Below are 3,237 nucleotides of genomic sequence, written 5' to 3'. Positions count from 1 at the left end.
ATATATATACAGTATTGATTTTTTTTTTTTGACGAGCCACAAGGGAGTCCCGTGGGCCTTGAGTTTGACACATGTGATCTGAATGAAGTCATGGACAACATTCCCAGGTAGGAGAGAGTGGTGATTAGAGAAAACCTGAATAGACATGTTGGTGAGGGAAACAGAGGAGATGAGGAAGTGATGGTCAGGTTTGGAGTCAAGGAAAGGAACCAGAAAGGACAGAAGGTGGATTTTAAAAAAAAAAAAAAAATGGAAATGTTCAACAGCTTTTTCCTATAAGAGTGTAACACCAGTCCACATTGATATATAGATTAAATGATGAACGATTCAATAACATCGAATCAAAATGAAAACATTGATCTGTATTGTCATCATATGCCTGATGTGGATCAATACTATGCCCATCAAGGCAAGTGACCACAACAGTGAGGCACATTTTGATTTGATCTCCATTACAAACATAAGCACTGCAAGAAAACACTTTTTAAGAGTTGTCTCATGTCCAAAAACTGTGCAAAAAGCAGTGAAGAATCTGATCACTTAGGATGGGTATTTTTGAAAATCATGCACAAATTAATCAGGTCTAAGTTAATCTGTAACTGCTTTTAGCCAGTTGATAAAGTCAGAATTGACCAACCCTGTTGGTGCAGATCTCAGAAATATGAATTTACTGATGTATTCCTGCTGAAATAAAAATACTGTCCAGATGAATCTATACTAGCAGCTTAATCAAGCATCACTCAAACCAACGTCCAACACACTGCAGTCTAAACTTAAATCAGTTTGAACCGTTTTAGTGTTTGTGAAGTTCAATTAGCTGTGGAAGCCATGTAAATTAGGCTGACATCAAAAAGTAATGAGTTGTTGATAAATCCTGTGTTGACAGACTCTGTCAAAACTTTCCTTTTGGTGATGGGCTATAATGTCTTGCTAATTTCTCACACACAAACGTTTCTCCTCCAGTTTGGTTAGAATCTGTTTCTGCTGRATTAAGTCAGTTTTTGTGTTGAATGCTAAGAACCTGCTGCTCATTTTGTCCTTTTAAATTTATTTAAATACATGACTTTTTAAAATAATGTTAAGGCCGAATTATTAAGTGCTACCAACTTAGAAAGAAAGTATTTGCAATGGTCATTTTCGAATAWCTATAACCTCATAATGCATGAGTTAAGGAAAAAAAGACTTAATTTGCCCGGAGTTTTGCTTGTGATGAGTTCTAACAAGCTAGTCCAAGTCATGACAACAACTCTTTCATTTTCCATTCAAGTAAAAGTCCAAGAAGCACTTCAGTGCCTTTATAAACTTTTTAGWCTCCATGATTTTTATTTTCAAATGATAAACACAGAAGTATGGTTAASTGAAGTCAGGTTAGCAAACAGTTCAACCGAACTAATGTATGCAGCCATAATAAAAAGGCTTAAAACACGAAGSTAAATGTTTAGCAAAAAAATGTCTGTTCAGTTACATTATAACTTACTTSACTCTGAGGTCGGCTGAGGAAAATACAAGAAAACACAACGTTTATATTTRAAATAGAGCTGCTGATGAACTTCCCTTCAGCGTTCAACTCACTGTGGCAGCAGACGCACATGAAGGTACGGCAAGCGCCGAGGACCAAACTGATASAGACCGCAGTTACTGAACAGAGTTCAGATTTTATCCAAATTTGGTCTGAAAAATGTTTTTTTTTCCCCCCCAACTTAAAAGTAAATATACGAAGGAGGATTAGGGCCACTGGGAAAAAAAATCTGACTTTAATCTCAGAATTCTGACTTTAAAGCCAGGTTTTAGTCAGAATTATTCTGATTAAAGTCAGAATTCTGAATTTTTTTTTTTTCAGTGGCCCTAATCCTCTTTTTCTATAAATGGATTTTTACAAGTAGTAGCCTTATCAGAGAAGAACACAACTCAACCAAAGATAGCTTACATTGTCCTTTATAAACCTTTTTATTAAAATTATATGAAACATAAATAAAACATGCTTTGAAATTGTGGATAAAAAAAATGACACGCTTGGAGAATCATTGTCGATTTAAACTGGTCACAAAAGCTCAAAGGAGCAAAATTCTAGCTATAAGCTAAGATTTACAAATGCCTAGCTAAAACTATTAAAAGACTWRCTTAAAGCTAAAGTAGCCATTTGCTAAAAGAAGCAAAATGCTGCATAAAATATATCAAAATGCTAAATAAAAGCTTTAAGTAGCAAAAGACTGTCTAAAAAGTGACAGTAAAAAAAAATTAAAAACAACTAAAAGCAGCAGAGTATTAGCTAAGACAAAAAAAATCCAAAAAGCTAGGAAATTTCTGGCTAGAAATTTAAATCAGCAAAATGCTAACTAAAAGTGGTAGCTTAGCTAAAAGTTAGAAGTAGACTATGATGGAAATATATATATATATAGTAATGTTTAAAGCTAGGAAATTTAAATCAGCAAAATGCTAACTAAAAGTGGTAGCTTAGCTAACAGTTAGAAGTATACTATGATGGAAATATATAAATGTGTATGTATTACTAATATTTTCACCATGGTATATGGTGAAAATATTAGTATATAATATATATATTATATACTAATATTTTCACCATATACCATGGTGAAAATATTAGTAATACATACACATATATATATATTTCCATCATAGTATACTTCTAACTGTTAGCTAAGCTACCACTTTTAGTTAGCATTTTGCTGATTTAAATTTCCTAGCTTTAAACATTACTATATATATATATATTTCCATCATAGTCTACTTCTAACTTTTAGCTAAGCTACCACTTTTAGTTAGCATTTTGCTGATTTAAATTTCTAGCCAGAAATTTCCTAGCTTTTTGGAAATTTTTTCTCTTAGCTAATACGCTGCTGCTTTTAGCTATTTTTAATTTTTTTTACTGTCACTTTTTAGACAGTCTTTTGCTACTTAAAGCTTTTATTTAGCATTTTGATATATTTTATGCAGCATTTTGCTTCTTTTAGCAAATGGCTACTTTAGCTTTAAGYWAGTCTTTTAATAGTTTTAGCTAGGCATTTGTAAATCTTAGCTTATAGCTAGAATTTTGCTCCTTTGAGCTTTTGTAACCATTTTAAATCGACAATGATTCTCCAAGCGTGTCATTTTTTTATCCACAATTTCAAAGCATGTTTTATTTATGTTTCATATAATTTTAATAAAAAGGTTTATAAAGGACAATGTAAGCTATCTTTGGTTGAGTTGTGTTCTTCTCTGATAAGGCTACTACTT

The 3,237-nt window shown here is 32.3% G+C and overlaps 1 protein-coding gene across 1 annotated transcript in view; it reads right to left on the bottom strand.

Moving 5' to 3' along the window:
- focad (focadhesin) overlaps positions 1 to 1,571 on the bottom strand; it is a gene marked incomplete at its 5' end in the record, with an annotated part of 114,289 nt that extends 112,718 nt beyond the window's left edge. The window contains 1 exon segment of the mRNA XM_014021068.1: positions 1,478 to 1,571.
- Positions 1,572 to 3,237: the final 1,666 nt, after the last annotated feature.

Source organism: Austrofundulus limnaeus, unplaced genomic scaffold (genome assembly GCF_001266775.1).
Source record: "Austrofundulus limnaeus strain Quisiro unplaced genomic scaffold, Austrofundulus_limnaeus-1.0 Scaffold277, whole genome shotgun sequence".
Classification (NCBI taxonomy): Eukaryota; Metazoa; Chordata; class Actinopteri; order Cyprinodontiformes; family Rivulidae; genus Austrofundulus; species Austrofundulus limnaeus.
The sequence above is the reverse complement of the archived record's forward strand: the minus strand, read 5'-3'. Positions and strand labels throughout refer to the sequence as shown.